Below are 17804 nucleotides of genomic sequence, written 5' to 3'. Positions count from 1 at the left end.
GTACACACTCTTACATACACACACACACACACACACACACACACATACCTTACAGCCCCTCCCTCAAATACTTGCCCTTTTACTTTCATGGCATACATTTTAAACTCAGGACTATGCAAATGAGCAGAAATATGCAGTATTTGTCTTTCAGAATTTGGCTTTTTTTCTCTTAACATGATAACCCTAGCCCCATGTATTTTTCCCCAAATGACATAATAGCATTCTTCTTTTTGGCTGAATCAAACCCCATTGTGTATGAGCACCACACTTCCTCTCCTATCTGTTGCCCAGCACTTGGGGTTGTTCTGTATCCAGGTTACCATTATTCAGACAACAATAAAATAGATGTGAGGATTTCTATTTGGTAATCTAACTTAGAATTTGTGGGTATTTTCAAAGTGGTATAGCCAGATCACATGAGAGTTCTATCTTAGCTTTGGAAAGAACTTCCATCTCAATGTCTGTAGTCACAGCATTGATTTACAATCTTACTGGCAACCTATAAAGGACTATTTTTTCCACATTCCCACTCATGTTGTCTGACAAACTTTTATTTCTTCAGTTGCATGAATAAGAACTGAGCTACGTGGGTCGCTTTTCAACAGCAAATCTAACAGAGGAGAGAGCTCAGCTGTCCCAGTGAGAGGACTGTGCCTACACGGAGGCACCTCATTCATGGGCTCTCTCTCTCCATGAGCAAGAGAGACTGTAAGACCAGAATCAGACTGCTCTATCTCCTCACTGTGCCTAGAGCCATTGTAGCATTGTGGAATATGCTATGGGACCCAGGGCTGGCTTTTGTTTGGCTATTCCAGCTTATGTGGACAGTTTTCATCTCTTAGCAAAGACTCCCTTTTTCTCATCCATAGAACATCCAGGACTTGTGGTTCAGACCATAGCCCAGTTAGTAGACTAAGGCTACTAGTAAGGCTAGTAGTAAGTTCAAGGCTCACAAGACCTCATCTCCAAGTAGGTGACTGGGGACTACAAATATAGCTAAGGGGCAAAGTATCTGCCTAGAGTACATGAGGCCTTGGGGTCAATACTCAGTTTGACAGAAAGGAGAAGGGGAGGGGAGGGGTGGGATGAAAGGGGAAGGAGAAAAAAGAAAAGGAGAGCTGGCAGGATGGCTTAGTGGTTGAAAGCACTTGGTAAGCAAGCCTGACAACCTGAATACAATCCCTCAGCACTTCTTTGGTGACATGGGAGATGGATCATTACACACACATGAAAGTAAGCTAGCTGGCCTGGATACACAGAGAGGTAGAGACAAGAGAGAGTCTGCCTCAACAAGGTAGAAGGCAGCAGCTAACTCCCAAAAGTTCTCCCCTGATCTCTGTACATGGGTACATAGGTACATGCACACACACACACACACACACACACACACACACACATAAATAGAGCATTAAATTCTAAGGAGAAATAGAACAATTAAGCTCTGACACTTAAACACAGGGACACTGTGGGTATTATATCAGCAATACTGTTGTCTCAGTTGTCTCAATGCAAAACCAAAGTGACTTGTCCAGGACCATCAGCTATTATTCTATGAAGCTAGGAGAGAGGCCAGAACTCTCTGATTCCAACTCTAAAACTCCTGCTTCCATGTACACCTAATCTTTGAAAAATGTCCAAAATACAATTTAATTCGATTTATGTTAATCTGAAAAATAAATGTATTTTATTCAGCTCTTTAAGTAAAAGGGACTGTTGTGTAATGAAACATAATATTTGACCTGCCTCAAATCCTTGGTGTAAGGAGTAAGAATAGAAATTTGTTTCTAAAGAACATTGGATTTCCCATTTTAAATAATTCCACCTGAAAGAATCCCCATAACCGACTGCTCCTTAACATCAAGTTTGGGGATTTGGGCAGAGGCAACTGAGTTTTCCTTGAATCTTTTCATCTCTGTTTCAAAACGGGATTAACTAGATCACTCCAAGCAAGCTGGTCCCACAGCCATGGGAAAGAACACTGTCATAGGCAGGTGACGATCTGTCGAGGAGTATTAAGGATTTCTCAAAGAATCATCGTGGAACCACCAGTCAGCATCCACTTATCATAGTGCACACGTTCTAATTTAGCCATAACAAAATGGATCTGGTATTAATGCAGCCATAGGTATAAAATTTCTGCCAAATCCTGTACCATAATCCCCATCCCCCTGCCCCCTCTGCTCCGACAGCCTGCCCAGCATTCAAAGGCAACGGAGAGTTTCTGATAGCTCTTTCTGATAGCTCTGTGCCTCGGGAAGTAAATAAATCATCTGATAGGAGATATTTGAACTACATCACTTTCCAGGTCCCAGGCAGCCTAGGGGTCCCATGATTCAAGTGTATATTCTGCTACTTGAGGACTCAAACTCTCTGTCTGGGGAAAGGGGATTGATAAGACCATGCATAGGGTCTAATCCCATGCTGTTACTTGAATCACACAGCGGGAAAAGTTTGCTAAAGGCTCTGACACACTGCTTAACTTACAAGCACACAATCTTTCTATATTTACCACCTTAAGAAAGAAAAGGAGAAGCCACCAAGGCAGGGAGCAATAGAGGTGACATTCAAAGAGAGGTTGTTACTGTTTTCAAGATTTAAAGTAATCTAGAAACAGGAAACCAAGCCATTAAGTAGAATCAGATGAAAAAGTGGATTTTTAAAGCCATAAATATCAATTAATATGATACCTCAATTAGCAATAAATTACATCATTAGGATAAATTCCCAGTACAGAAATGGTAAGGGAAATGATTCGGTCTCCTGGGAAAGCGTGCACAGAAGTCACAGTGGAGGGAAAGAAGAGGAGAGAGAGGTAACAATTATGCTGCATCTGTTTCTTCCACATCCACGGGGGGCACTTTCCCCTAAATCAGTTGAACAGTCAGTGATGTGAAAGATGAGGGCTCGTTAGGCAGCCTGCAGACAGCACCTGAAATGGTTTGTCAAACAGTCGTGTCTCTGAAAATCAACAAGGAAGCAGGATGTGGTGCTTCATTTATACAGGGAGAAGACAATGACAACCAAGACCCGGAGACAAGGCAACGAGCCTTCTCGCCATGGCCTTTTTACATTTAGCTCAAAAGACAAAAAAGACAAAGAAGCAGAATGACAGAACAGAAAACAAACTTAAGGCAGCAACCCAGACGTGAGGGATGGCACTTCTCAGGTCTCTGCCATGTCCAGGACTGTGCACCACCACTTTTTCATTCATAACGACTCAATAAGGTGGTTTTATTCCATTTTTGTAGATAATAAAACTGACAAAGGAAATCTTTCTCCAAGTCACACCACACTAGATTCGAAGACAAATATGTTCAGCTCCATGCCCCAACCTCTTTGTAGCTTCCTTTCAAGGTTAAAGGGAGCAGAGATTATAGTAGGTGTTCCAGCCATAGATACAGATGATGTAGATTTGTAGACATAGCCAATCTAGAGAAGAAAGAGAGAAATGCTGATCACAGCAGTTCCATTCTCAAACAGCTCCCCCAACCCACTAGAACACATCACTACAGCCCCTCTCAAAATCGACTTTTTAAATGTCCCCACCACAACAGCCTACTGTACGGTGCTGACATCACAAAGTTATCTTTCTCTGTGAGTCCTTTGCGGGCTCTTTCAGAAGGACCGCTCAGCAACTTCAGCTCACTCTATCTAGAAACAGCTTGAGTCCTCATTATTGTCAGTAAAAAAAAAAAAAAAAAAAAATCTGGAAAGATGCCTCTGTGTCATCACACAGTATCAGGGAGATTGCAGATCAGTCTTCAGGTTCTTAGTTTTATTAATACGTGCATTTATTTAAGAAGGACCTCGGCAGGAAGCTTGAGGGCAGTTGTTTAAAAGTTAGCTTCTTCCTCCCATCCTCATGCTCCAAGAAATAAGACTGAGACTCAAAACTGATTTACAAATACCTCGGTCATATAGCAAGGCTCTTCTCAGACTAGAATCCTGATTTAAGATAACCTACATTTATTTTAAACCTACAGTTTGCCACGTGGCTGGTTCCCCTGTGTTCAGGTTCCATGTATCCTCACATCTTCCAGGGCAGATCTTCTCATGTCTTGCTCTATCCCAGAGTTCTTTCTTCCTCCTTGATGCCCCGCTGTCTGTTTCCTGCCTAAGACCTAGGCCATAGGCTTTTTCATTGACAGGTGGTGCGTCCATACCATACATAAGATATTCTGTCTACACAGTTGTATCAGAATTTAAAAGAAAAATAGCAGGACAGGCAAGCTGGAAATCTGGGCAGCTGCCCAGAGAAGGTAGCTGGGTGAGAAAAAGGGAGAAGGTCACACCTTTTCAATGAGGCTGCCATGTTCAAGAAGGGGAGGGATGGGGGGGGGGATGCTCAGTAAGCAGCCACACGATGGGAGGGGTGTAAGGAAGCTTCAGGCAAAGAGTGAAGAAACCTGAAACACTAAAGAAAGCACACCTGAGCTTTGGCTAGCATCCAAAAGAAAGAGATAGGAAGAAAATAGAAAGAAACATCATGCTTTTTCAAACTAAGTCTCAGACAAACGAATAGACTTAAATGAGATACAAGGCTGCTCCCTACGTGACTGCACTGAGGGCAGGGTTTATAGGGAACAAAATATCTATTATCTCATTAAGGGCACAATGTTTCCTCCCCTCTCTTTAGCAAGGCCTTAAATGAATCACCCTCTCTGGGGTAGTCTCTTGGCCAGGTGATTAACAAGGTGACTGACAATCCCAGCTAAATTAACTCTCAAGGAGAGAAACAATGGTGTTTCATGTCTCTCTACCCACTCCAGAAGTAGACTCCATTTAGGAGGAAATAGTTAGCTTTCTTTTGATGGGCCTCTGAGGAGGTTACATCATTTAGGCAATGGGCTGAGATGGAAAATAGATATGAGTTATTTTAATCAAGAAAGACCAGAGATATAGTTCCAAAGCTATTCATCTGAAGGCATTAGGGTCTAGACTGGAGTTCTAGTCATATATACTCTCCAGGCAGAGATGACGATTTAGGGGATAAGAAGTCGCATTCCTAGCCTCTAGCAAGGTTATTTGTCAAACTGTGGCTTTTGTAGTCCCAACCCATAAACTGCCTAGCCAATTTCTATATTTAGTCATTATCACTACCTCCATCTTTAAAATGATACTATATTCCAGGTGAATTAACTTTATTAATACATGCTAATCAATTAAAACAGTGTCCAGCCCACTGTGATAAGTGTTTGTTCTTATCATTTTATATTTTTCCTTCCCATTGTTAGACACATACGTGGCGTGTCACACAAAGAAAGGGCCACCCAAACCAAGGGAGAGCATTCCAGCAAGGCAAAATTTGTCAATCAAGAGGGTCCTCTCGGAAGAGAAGCCTGCCAAGGCAAGAGGTACATTTGGTTTTTATTCTAATGCAACTGTTTTCCTCATTGGTTAGGGTCTTGCCTCTCAGTCTTTTGCAATTGGCTAATAAAAGAAAAAAGCCACCAAGGAAATGAAGGAAAATCGAAATGGGTGGGCCACTTAAAAAAAAACTTAAGTTTCAAGAAGAAACAGAACTTTTGTGTGAACAAGTATTACAGGGTTAAAAAGATTAAATGTTTGAACAAAGTTTTGAAAGGTAGGGGAGATTAAAAGATTTTAATTCCCGTCAAGTGCAAAAGTTTAACAGTGTTAGACAGACAAGACAAAATGTTTTATGTTTCTTACTCCTTCACTGCCATCACATCATAGGCTGTTTGAGCAGGTTCTGGCTTCCTCAATCCAGCTGCTTGCTGGATCTTGGGTATCTAACTAGGTCCTACATATGAGAAAGGTGTCAGCTCCCTTTTCTGCTTAGGCACAACTATTTTCTCCTTATTCCTAGGCCTGGAAGAGAGCTCTACTCTAAACTACAACACACTCTGATTCTGATAGCAGAAATCACACTCAGTTGGACAAACTCAGCTTTCCAGCCCTCCCGTTTTGACTTGAGCGGCAGATACAAACACAGGGAAACCTGGTATATCAAGTCAACCAGAAGTGGCATATCAGTGAAGGCAACAGGCCCCAGGCTCTGAGAAAGCTGAGAAGGGGATTTTTTTTCCAAGGCTAGAGAAAGCTCTGGGTTACATCAGCAAGAGAAACAGAGATCCTGACATATGGCTGTGCTGAAGAATTAAATGAGCCAACAGCAGCCAAGACTTTGGAAATCAACAGGACTGAAAACAGGTAACACACAAAATGTGAAATACCCTAAAAGCACACAGCTCAGAACAAAGACATACCTTCATTTGTACCTGTACATAGCGCCACACTGAGGCCCTCCAATAATGAGTTAGTATAGAGTTCTTCTCTTAATGGTACCACTACCTACACAGCATGTGTATACATTCATTGTCTTGTGAGTGCAGCCAAAGACCTGACCAAAGCAACTCAAGGAAGGAAGAATTTAGTTGGGCTCACAGTTTGAGACTGGAATCCGTAACTGCAGTCCCAGCACAGTGGAGCGGCTGGTCACATCGTAGCTGCAGTCAGGAAACTCAGAGAGATGAATGTTGATGTTCAGCTCCATGTTTGCTTTTAAAGTATTTTGGACCATATCAGTGGGATGCTGCTCCCAATGTTTAGCGTGGGTCTTCACACCTCAGTTAATTCAACTAATTTTCACAGACCTATGAAGAGATGTGTTCCCATGGTGATTCTAAATTCCATGGAATTGACACTCAAGATTACCCATCACAGCTAGAGACTACTGGGAAGAACTTGGGCCCTGCACAACACTCAGAGGGATGCTAAGATAGCCTGCCCTAAAGATGCTCTCACAAAATTGTCTGAGTAAAGTGAGAGTAATATCTTTGAGTGGGTTAGGCTTTATTTTTTTATCCTGAAGTTTCAGCAAAAGACAATAAAATAAATTAGTAATGAACAAGAAAGCAACCAAAGATTCGACTTTGCATCTCTAGACTGACCAGAGTGCCATAAGAATGTAAACCTTGATCTGGGAATTACAAAGGTAGCTGGATGGTGGTGGTAGTGGTACACACCTTTAATCCCAGCACTCAGGAGGTAGGGGCAGGCAGATCTTCGAGTTTGAGGCCAGCCTGGACTACCGAGTGAGTTCCAGGACAGCCAAAGATACACTGACAAACTCTGTCTCAAAGAAAACCAAAACCAAACAAACAAATGAAAAATAATTGAAGAGGTAAGAGTTCTAGTTGATGTTAAGCAGGACTCGAATCTTCATGTGATCACCATGAAAGAGGGTGCAGCTCTCCATTCAGTGCTTGTGGTTTTTGGATAAGAATGATGCTCATAGACTCATATACTTACATGCTTAGTCATCAGGAAGAGGCCCTATGTGAGAAGGATTAGAAGGATTGATTAGGTGTGGCCTTTTTGGAATAGGTGAGAACACCAGGTCCTGAGTCTTTTCTCTGCATGTGGATCAAGATGTGGTTCTTAGCTACTTCTCCAGCACCATGTCTACCTCCAAGCCACCACGCCCCCTCCATGCTGTGATGATAATGGAGTAACCCTCTGAAACTGTAAACCAGCCCTCAGTTAAGTTACCTTGGCCATGGTGTCTCTTCACAGCAGTAAAACAATGACAAAGATAATGACCAATCCAGGCCTGCCCATCTCTGCTCCCAGTAAACCCCAAGGATTGACTAGTTTAATCTAGACCCCATGATCAGGACAAAAATGAAAAATGCATATGTGTTGAGAATACACATAAGATAAAAAGACTCAAGGCTATGGCATAAAAAGGCACTTTAAAGAAATTGACCTAGAGATAGCATGCAGAAGCATAGCAATTATACACCATATCAGAGGAGCTTTTAGACTAGGAAATGTAGAGAAAAAGGTTTAAGTGACTTGATCAAAATCACACAGTGACTTGGTGGTCTAGAGAAATAGAGCCGATAGAATGGAATCAAACTCAACTGTATCATTTTAAACCTAAGTCAAGCACAAATTATTATGTATAATGAACCTACCTTGGCATGTTGGAAAACTCTCCATACACTCAAATCCTGCTCATGAAAAAACAAAGATACATCATTGTAGCCCATAGTGTTTTGAAGGTTCCTCATCATCATATATAAATTAAGAGGAAAAATGAATCTTAAATGCCCTTAGGAAATGGACCTCAAATTTTTTCCTAGGCTCAGGGAATCAATATCATCTACATGCAGAGTTAATACCTGTACTCCTTGCAGCCTAAACTGTACAGTAGTGGAGATTGGATGGTGATCACAAAGTCCATTCAGGGTGATGGCGAGAGCAGATCTATTCACCAAACAAATTAAGATGACCTGATCAGGCAATCCTCATTGTATATGCTGAGTAAATGGCCAATAAGATGATAGCCTAGTAAAAGAGACACACAATTATCAATAAGCCTCATACAAACTGTATGTGATTACAAATGCTAAAGAATATAATAAAAGCAAATAACTGGATTTTATAAGGGAGCCAGAAAAATGAGGTTTATTGTGAGGTTTATTGTGAAGTTTATTAAACAGTGCTTATACTTTCTAGACCCCAGTGCTATCCTCTCTGGGGAAAGCTGGGTTTTAAAACGAGGCAATAAAGGAATACTGGGGTGTCTTTGAGAATGACAAAGTCTTTTTCAGGGAGCTAGGGAATCTAAAAACGTAGTGGTCTCCACAGCTACCCTGAGCCAGGGACTCTCAGGTACTTGTCTCCCAAATCTGAAAATGAATACACACAAAGTATAAAGGTGAGTTTTAGAGTTTGTTATAAACGTATATGTGGGAGCTCAAGCTGGTAGGAGAGCCAAACTGTTTGAGATATGCATGGGGTCAGTCACACATGCAGACAAGCATGGCAGAGGTGGTAAGGAAGGAGGTCAGAGAAAGAGTAAGAAAGTCCAGAGCATCAGGAAAGGCACACGTGAGCTCTGGCCAGTGCTTTAAAGGAAAAAAAGAAAGAGTTACTCCTTTCTAACTCAGAAAGGTGGGCCAACCCAACAGAACCTCGTGGCGAGTGGTCGAGAGTGGGCACTAAGGCGGGAGAATTCCAGAAAAGAAAAGTACATGATCTCATTAAAGAAATAATGATCCCTCCTATCTCTTCAACGTGGCTTAACACGCAGCCGCACTCCTAGGGGTGGTCCCATTCCTGATGGATGATCCCTTAGACATGTGATTGGCTTGTTCGGCTGGATTAAATCGTCCGTTTCTAATGAAGAGGTCAGCTCAGGAACTTTAGAAAATTCCACTGGACTCCTCCCCTCCTAGAAGAGACCGGCCATAGGCAACCCTCCCCTCCGGAAGGGAGGGGCTAATTACATTCTTCAGACCACGGGGAGGAGGGACCAACCTCCAACCTCCTGCGGGAAGGGGAAGTCCAGAGATCATAGACACATTTTGCGACCACCTACCTCATACCCTAAAGAGCAATCCGTTTAAAAGTCACACTGTTCTGCCAATCACATTGTGCCTAATTGCTGCTACCTGGAGAACTGTATAAAGGCTCACTGTGCGTGTTCATTCTCTCTCTCCATGTGCAGGGCGACACCAACATGTTGGAACAATAAATTCTTCTTGCTTTTTGCATGGATTCCTGGCTCTGCATCGTTCACTCAGGGTGTCCCAGTAAACTAAGGCTCGCCAGAGTCTGACAGTGACAGATGGGAAAGCAAGCCCTCTACCCAGGCCAGACACCTTCTCCAATGGGCCCTGATCTTCCTTCCCCGGAGAGCCCCGATCAAGATTACTATACAAACTTTTGCCCCTAAACAAGGTCCTTGGAGGATGTTGAGCAGAAGTCATATCTGGGTAACTCTTGCTTGGGCTCTTCCAACCATGTTACCCTATTGTCCTGTAACAACTGCTTCTGGTGTATGGAAGAGAAGAGCATGCACCACTGGAAGGCCAGGTAAAAAGCCCTCAGGACCACAGAGATGATGCATCAACCAAACACTGTTGGTATTTCGGGACATGAGAAAAGCGCAGCCCATCTGCCTCTCCAGCTTCTGCCCATCTGTCATTGCTACACTGTACCACAGGCACCCAGAGAAGTCTTTCAAATATACTTTCTGAGCATTGTGTTTAAGATCCAGTTTAAAAAGAAAACTGGCTACGGGGGCTGAGCGCTCGAATTCCCTCAGCTCTTTCCCCTTAATGATGGTGCACACTGCCAGCCAGAAACAAAGGCTCCCGGCCTCTGTTGATTCTCTGATGCCTCATCTGAAGCCTAGGTATTTATTTTAATTCAGAACTTCATTCCTCTTAAAGGGAAAAATCAGAGTCCCTGAAGAGATTCTCCAGCTAAGATTTCAATCTCCATTTCCTCCAAAATGAACGTCAAAGGCAAAAAAAAAAAAAAAAAAAAACACCCAGGATCCTCAAGACGGTTCACTTTCGAGTTTCTAATTTTGACAAGGAAGCCATCCCATCGTTTGGTAGTCTAAGCCCTGACGAAGAACACAAGGAGGAAAGAAAATCAAATACAGGGATTGGATCGATCAAATCAAAAAGAGGTCCAGGCAAAACAACGTGGAGGGAAACACGGCCTCCCAAGGCTCTGAGCTAATAGAAGCAGCTGGTGAAGACCTCGGAAGACAAGAGAATGAGAAAGGGCTTCCAGGGAGGCGAAGCAGTAGCTACCATGCTACAAAGGAGCAGAAATTAGCATTGCAATGGAGCAGCACAAAGGAACCCTAGCCAAGCCTGGGAAGGAGGCCCCTCTCCTCCAGCCCCTTCTTAAGGTCCATTTGTATCCCTCAGCAGACTCCCCTCACAAAAAAAAAGAAAGAAAGAAAGAAAAAGGTTGCCTCCCTTTGAGTTATCGTCTCTAAAATTTTTAATAGAAATCTTTTTTTTCATTCATTTAGCTAAATATAAACCATTCCTCTGCTTGGTATTTGGACAGCATTTGGCCCCCACATCTTCAACACACTCTTGTTGTCAGAACTTTGCTGCCTCCCTCTCTCTTCCTTTTGATAAAAGTTTGGACTCCTCTGAGTGTTCCTCCACTCCTAAGCTCCAAACATTTCAAACAGCACAAAAGATATGACAAGATGAAAGGACCGTGTCCACAAATAGACAGCTAGACAACTAGTTAGCAGCTTTTGGCTCTCCGTTTCCTTTTTCCTTCAGGATGGAAAGGTTGTTTTCATTTGGGAAGAAGACTAACTGCAGTACATTCTCTCTCTCTCTCTCTCTCTCTCTCTCTCTCTCTCTCTCTCTCTCACACACACACACACACACACACACACACACACACACACACAGGCCACTTTTTTTTAGCGTTCGAAAGAGAAAAGCACTCACCCTGCTCTGTGTAGCCTTGACCTTTAGAGCTCCTTGTCCTTGTGGGGCAAGTGTGCAGAGCCACAATTTAAATGGAATTGCTCATTCTCCATCTTTTATAGTCCAGTGTTTGCAATTTAATGAGGTTTTGGTGTTCCATCTCGGAAGGGCATTTCTTTAACAAAAGGAACCTGAAACACAGGTTTTGATTAAAAACCTACCCAGGCTTTGGGGAGCTGGTTTAAATCTATTTCAGATCGGATCAACTGAGGTTTGATTTGAAGTTACTCGTCTTGTCCCCTGGCAGGCTTGGCAAGGACATTACTTCTTCATTCTTGATTTTAATCGCAGCTGCACTGCGAGTTTCTACCCCTCCTTCCTCCCGTCATTGCCTGAGCAGTCCTTAAGCTTGGACACAGAGGAGAATCCCACCTGCATTGATCCAAATTCTTCTTGCTTCTCAGGTTGATCTGAGTGAGGCCCAGCCAGGTACTGAGAAATCTCCTAAGATAATTCCCTTCCATCTGGAAGTATCCAAGTCTGTTCTCACATGACTCTGACACACTCCATTGTTTCCCCTGCTATTAAATACACCAATGACCCTTTGATAAACGTGAGCATCCACATCCATTGCCTCACTCACATCCTACTTCTCTTTCAGGGCTTCTTCCTTCTGCTTGCCCTGGGAAAAGGATGGGAAGCCTAAGATTTTCCCATCATCAGCATCACCAGATCCACTACATTTCTAACGGTGTCAGTTCCCTCATCTAACAACTTAGCAGTGGATTCCCCAGAGTTCTTAGACAAGTGTCCCTCTGCCCCAGCTCCAATGAGGCTTGGATCTAGAGACCTTCTTCGCCCTCTAAGAGATGGTAAAAATCTTCCGTTCATTTTCCTCTAATTCAGCCTCTATGCAATAAGCAAGGCTTTCTTAATTTCTCTTGTTACCCTCTTTTTTACTACCTTGAAAGCTCATGTGTGTGCATGTACACACACACACACACACATACATACCTACTTTGATGTAAACCCAAGACCTACCCCTCTATCCATCTCCACAATTCTTTTCTCCCTTCAAAACTCACCTTTCAAACTCCATACTAGTAACAACAACATGCATACTGATTTACAAACTGATGTGTATACTGGTATAATCTTCCTCTATGTTGGCCTGATCAACATCTCATCTCACTCCATGAAAATGTTCTTAACCACGATTTTGGTTAGTAGTCCCATCTCTGTTTTCCCATACCACAAAAGCATCTCTACCATACACAAGAGCAGCAAGCTTTGTTCCTCCTCTGCCATTCCTCTTCATTCTTTTCAGAGGACAAAGTACACAGCTCTTTTCCATAGTAGATATGCAATCCAATCGATTAATTAAATACTTACCAAAGCAAGGTCAGAAGCTCCAACAGTCCTGTCTGCCATGGTAGGAATGGAGGCCAAGAGGTCCTTCTTAGGAAAGGTCAGAGATGACAGCTCATCTGTCTAAAACTCAATGCCATACGATGTAGGGTGGTGTGTCAGGTCATATTCTGGCCCTACATGGACACCACCAGGGAAGAGATGCCTCATAACAGATTAAACTTCTCCATTAGCTTTTCATGGAAAGACAGCCTAGGGGTAATAGAATATGATTTAGACTGAAGTCCAGAAGCCTGCCACCTAAAGACTAGATCCTCTGATACCTACCTGCTTTGCATCTCTGGAAGTCATATAACATCTCTGTATGGGGATGATGTCAAATGTAAAAGCACTTTTGACACTAAGGATTATGCAAGCTTTCACCCTGATTTTAGCAACATGCCTCACTTTTAAGTAAATCTACTAATTGGAAACCCTGCTCCTTAAATGTCATAGACTACCATGTCCGGATAGCTCCTCTAAGCTCAGCACAAAATGGAAGACTCCCTTTTTTAGCAGGGCTTCCTCTTCTCTGCCTGACCGTATGCTTCGGAGCACAAGCCTACCTGTGGAAGGTCACACAGCTTGGCAAACCTACAAATTCAACTTCCTCCCCCACCCCCAAAAGAAATTGCCCAGCAAGTACCTGGGATTCCTGGAACACCTCTCCATACAAATGAGGCAGTCTCATTTAAACTCCAGGCAGTGATTTCCATTCACCCTGAAAACTCCTTCACAGTTTCTCAGGCTCATATATAGCCTTGTCTACCCCAAATAAAGTGTATGTGCACAATCTGTTTCATTGAATGCCCTCTAAAAGAGCTATAACACTAAAATCTTTGAAGAAGGCCTTTTCCCCCCAGCACTCCTCCAAGACTAGGATCCTGAAGACCTCACCTACTCTGGGCACTACTTCATCCTTCCAGCCCAGTGTCCAGTAGCATCTAGACACCCTGAGGTAGAAAGCAGAACTCAGGACCCTAGCTAGCGCCCAACATGGGACACCTATGTGAAACCACAGTCTACTTCATGAAGATATTGTCTTACTAAATTTCTGAACATATTTACAAGGTAGGACAGAACATAGCGCTAAGTGGTATAAAATAATCAGAGTGTGTTCCCTTCACATCTGCTGTCATGGAATTCCTTCACTGTTACTCTGAAAATATCCTCTTTTGCTTTGGCACTAGTTCTGAGTTCCCTGTTGCTTGGAGACAAAGGGAACAGTAAAGAATCAGAAAACCAAGAGGACATAATTCTTAAACATCAAGTTCAAAAGCCACTGATCTAAGTGTAAAACAGAAATGCTGAGAACAGATTTTGTTGTTCTCTAAAACATATAAAAGATTCATTGACAGAGAAATAAAGATGAAGGAGGGATTCCATGGAAAGAAGCAGAGATCAAGAGATGAGTCAACTGCCCTAGCAACTACCCTACAATTCATCACCACCTTCACATGAACTGTTCCCCTTATTGTTGTCTACTGAAGACAATAGAAGAAAACATGTCACCTGTGATCTGCCCAGGTGGGAATAATTTCTGCTTGTGTGTGTGTGTGTGTGTGTGTGTGTGTGTGTGTGTAAAACTGTGGGGCAATGGACCGTGAGAGGTAGCCTGATCCTCTGTTGAGCTAAAGGCTTTGAAGCCCCGGAGACCCTGAAAGGACGGTAGGAGATTCACCTGCTCCCGGGCACCAGGCCCCTGTAACTAACCACAGCCTCCCACCCCCACCCCGAGACATGTAGCCATCAGTCATGTAAGAGCAATGCCCCAGCCCTGCAAAGCATGGGATAAGTGCAGTCAAACTCCCCAGATTCTGCCTCCCCAAGTAGCCATGCCCTGGGGATGAGCAGACACTGGGCCCTGCAACCCTACCTAAAACATGATTCTTGGAGAGATTAGTGATATGAAACTATGCCCACATTTGTCCAAGTTGAAACTATTGGAAGTTTCATGTGACTACCTACCAAGCTGGCATTGTAGCATCTCAACAGACAGCCCATTCTCTCTCTCTCTCTCTCTCTCTCTCTCTCTCTCTCTCTCTCTCTCTCTTTCTCTCTCTCTCTCTCACACACACACAGAGAGAGAGAGAGAGAGAGAGAAATACGCCCTTATTTCCTCCCCTAAACCACACATGAAGTGCCTCTTGAATTTTATTTAGAACACCAAAAATCAAACAGAAGAATCAAAGAAAGGTTTTCAAGGTTAAAACAACAACAACAACAACAACAAAAACCCACTGGATTCTGAATAGTTACTCTAAGGAAGTAACTTAAGATGATACTACTATCTTTCCTGAAGCAGTCATTATAATAAAATGTCTATCTGAATATGTCATTCTTATTTATCAAAAATATTTCATACAATTCACTTTAGTACAAAGACATTTCTCAGTGTTTTTGGTACAGAGAATCATGGGCACGGAAGTGGTAAACAAAACTGGTATGGAAAAGAAGGGTATTGGATGGTCTTATATAGAAGGTCAAAACACCCATGATTCTGCTCAAGGGATTTCCTTTGAAGTCATCCTCTGGTCTTTCCTGAGAAGGCCAAGTAGGGTTTCACACCCGTCACATACCACATGTGTGTTTAGTAAGAATGGAATGCCCATTCATTGAGATTCAAGAGTGGTAGTGGACCAAAGCCTGGACCAAAGAATAGTAAGAGGACAGGTATAAGAAGTAAAATATTACAAATAAATGTACTTAATTCTCAGGGGATCAGGGAGAATGCAAAATTTATGCACGTGTGTAAGTGAGTACAGACACCTCTTTAAGATGGGGCAAAAGCTGTGACTGGTGCTGAATTCATGGACACAACATAAACAAACACACAAATGAACAAATAATCCTTCATGAAATGAAACAATAGACCAGCCTCAACAATTAAAGGCATCTGGGGTTTTACTGGTCAAATGGATGAGAACAGAGTTGACCCTTGCCGATGCTTTTGACTATAGATTTCTAAGTATCCATTATGCTCCAGGGTCCTGGACCATAAAACACAGGAGCCAACAGGGCACAAAGCCTATGAAGGTTATTGTGGACTTGAGAGAGAATTAGAGGCAATTTTAATACAGTAGAATATGTGCTGTGATGGGGAAAGAAGTAGTCCCTATATCTCCACTATTATGGAAATAGCCTTCTGTAAAAGGGTAGTAGGTAGAGAATTCTATTGTTGGAAGTAGCTTTTCTTTTAATTGGCAAATAACAATTGTGTATATTCATGGGCTGTCATTGGTATTTCTACACATTAGAGAATGAGTGTGAGTAACCTGGATGTGTTGGGGGACTGAAATAGTGGGCATGGTCAAGAGTCCTCACACAAAAGGAAATGCACACCTGCCGACAGGCTTCACCTTACTTGAAGAGTATGTATGATTATTGATGACTAGTCAACAGGAAGGTTTTCACATTGAATTTCAAACTTCCAATTTGTCTTCAAATCTCTTCTCAAAGCAATTGACTAAAGTTGAACGGTGACTGTCTCTGTAAAGGAGGCCAGATTTGCCGAGTTCTGAAACGTTCCTGTGCTCAATATATATGAAAATGTCCCTCAGCGTTCACATGCTGGAACCTCACTGTGAATGAGATAACATTGAGAGGTAAAGCTATAGGATGTAAAAAGGCCATGAGGGTAGAGCTATAGTGAGTAGAGTTAATGTCCTTATGGAAGAAGTCTTGGAACACCATGCTGACATAGCAAGAACTCTCACGAGAGAGACAAAATATGCTGGGACCTTGATCTTTCCCTCTTCAGTCTCCAGACTGTGAGCAATAAATCCCTACTGTTTATAATTTACCTAGTTTCATGCATTTTGTTACAGCAGCTGGAATAGACTAAGCCATTCACCCAGTCCTGAGGCTCAAGTCAGTTGTCATTTATTATCAAGTTTGGGCTAACCGTAAAGTTCAAGAAAAAGCAAACATTTCTAACATTTAAATTTCTATCAAACATGGAAAACATAAGATAGAATAAGAAAGCCATGTTTTACCCTGTTCTTTGTCTTTGGCAGTGTGGCCCATATGCCAAAAGACATAGACATAAAAGCAAGCAGAGGCGAGTGAGATGCAAAGATGGTGAACAGAGGAGCAAGGAGGCTGGACAAAGGAAACTGTGCCTGACTCAGGTCAGGCAGGAGATCTCAAAGGCCTCAGAGCCTGAATGTGCTCACACTGGGTGATGGACTGGTTGGTACTATCCCATTCTTTGGTTGTCATACTTTCTGGATTTCCAGAAATAATATAATAATTAATACTAATAAATAATATATTAATAAATAATATAATAAGTATACAATATTATTTATGCACTTTTATTTTCAGAATAGCAAACATTTTTGTTTGTTTTGGGTTTTTTTTGTTTGTTTGTTTTGTTTTATTTTGTTTTTTGAGACAGGGTTTCTCTGTATAGCCCTGGCTGTCCTGGAACTTACTCTATAGATCAGGCTGGTCTTGAACTCAGAAATCCACCTGCCTCTGCCTCCCAAGTGCTGGGATTAAAGGCATGCACCACCATTTTAAAAAGAAAAGTCATGTGGGCTATTTTTGTTTTGCTTTATTTTTTGAGATTATAATTTAATCAATATGTTTTTCTCCTTCCCATTCCTCCCTACAAGCCCTCCCATGTACCCTTCTACTCTCTCCTTCAAATTTATGGCCTATTTTTCACTAATTGCGTGCTTATATGTATTTGTGTTTACATATATATATTCTTAAACACCACTTGTCGAGTCCAAATAATGTTATTTATATGTATGTTGCTTTACTTATTTGTGTGTGGGGTGTGTGTGTGTCACAGATGTGTGTGGCCATGCAGAGTTGAGAACAGCACCTTGTGTACCTTCCTTGACTTATCTCATTCCCTTAAGACAGTTCCTCTTACTGACCTAGAAGCTTGCCATTTAGGTTAGTCTACTGCACCAGAAAGCTCTCAGAATCCACAATCGCACCGTGTCAATGCTGAGATTACAGGTAGATCAAACCATGCCCAGCTTTCTGTATGGGTGCTGGGGATTTGTATTTACGTCTCCATACTTGTGGAGCGAGCATGCCCTCAGTCATCTGCCCAGCCTCTTATACCTGTGATATAAGTTAGCTCATTTGTACTTATGGGATTCAGAGCAAAATCGGTGGAAGAGGTGGACTAACTCATGCTTCCTGTGGCGACTG

General features: G+C 42.4%; 1 long non-coding RNA gene across 3 annotated transcripts in view; it reads right to left on the bottom strand.

The window, feature by feature from the left end:
- Positions 1–3763: 3763 nt before the first annotated feature.
- The window catches only part of LOC115030859, a 34304-nt gene continuing 20263 nt past the window's right edge, over positions 3764–17804 (bottom strand). For 2 of the 3 annotated variants that reach the window (XR_003836426.1, XR_003836428.1), the window contains 5 exons: positions 12618–12845; positions 11247–11416; positions 8151–8316; positions 7944–7979; positions 3764–6617 (listed from right to left, as the gene is read on the bottom strand). This is a non-coding gene — a long non-coding RNA (uncharacterized LOC115030859). Of the gene's footprint in view, positions 6618–7100; positions 7300–7943; positions 7980–8150; positions 8317–11246; positions 11417–12617; positions 12846–17804 lie in introns of those variants that run through there. The other variant, XR_003836427.1, reaches the window with a different exon arrangement.

Source organism: Mus caroli, chromosome 4, assembly GCF_900094665.2.
Source record: "Mus caroli chromosome 4, CAROLI_EIJ_v1.1, whole genome shotgun sequence".
Classification (NCBI taxonomy): domain Eukaryota; kingdom Metazoa; phylum Chordata; class Mammalia; order Rodentia; family Muridae; genus Mus; species Mus caroli.
The sequence above is the reverse complement of the archived record's forward strand: the minus strand, read 5'-3'. Positions and strand labels throughout refer to the sequence as shown.